Genomic DNA, 1,016 nt, shown 5'->3' on the forward strand with positions numbered 1-1,016 from the left:
AGGCAGAGGAGGAAGAGTTGGTGTAAGAGGTGGTGGACGAGGAGGAAGAGTACAAGGACAACGAAGAGCAAGACCAAGAATAGTCATTTCAGATCAAATTCGGGCAACTGTGATAGACCATGTTCTTGTTCATGGAATGACAATGAGGGAAGCAGGACAAAGAGTACAACCCAGTCTGAGCAGATTCTCTGTGGCCACCATAATCAGGACATTCAGAGAAGAGAACAGGTAAATGTATTGTTTTTCTCATTTGTGCGACTGAAAGTTTACTGTACAATACAGTACATCAGTTTGTCAGGGGACTGGGGAAAAAGAAAAAAAGATTTACAATACATTTTACATATGAATGTGATGTTCATTACTATTGTTACTGTACAGGATGTATACATTTGTAAGAGCATTTTCCCTTTTGTAGAATTGCAAGACTACCAAATGAGGGTGGAAGGACTGTTCTCCCATAAGCAAGAGGCTCTCATTGACTTTGATTTTGCAATTGCCCAATATTTTGTGTAATACGCTTTTCATTTAGAGTTGTCTTTGTTCTTTGGGCTTACTTTATTTTTATACTGAAAATACAGACATTCAATACTGTATTACTTGCAGTACTATGCACTATATTTGCTGTACTGAGTTGTGAATTATTTACTTTTATTTATGGCAACATTATTTTCTATATGCAATAAACATTTTCTTCTCTGTAACTACATGCCCTGGACGCTGTGTTCTCAATTTGTTGCTGTAGTGTCTAATGAATGCTGATGAGTGGTTATATATCGACTGGCTGTGTTTATGTTTTGAAAGCATTGTCTGATTTTGAGCACAGATAAAATGGTTTTGAGGCAAGTGTTTGATTTTGCCAGAAGAGTCAGGGGTTTTGTGAATGTAGTTTAAAGACTGGGTTTTGTGTTTAAAGTTTTGAGAATATGGGTGAAGGTTTCAAGAAATGTGTCTTAGCAATTGTGAAATACTGTAATTGAACCAAATGTACTATTTAAATTGAATTGTGTTAGCAACGC

This window comes from Squalius cephalus, assembly GCF_949319135.1.
Source record: "Squalius cephalus genome assembly, chromosome: 10".
In the NCBI taxonomy this organism is placed as follows: Eukaryota; Metazoa; Chordata; class Actinopteri; order Cypriniformes; family Leuciscidae; genus Squalius; species Squalius cephalus.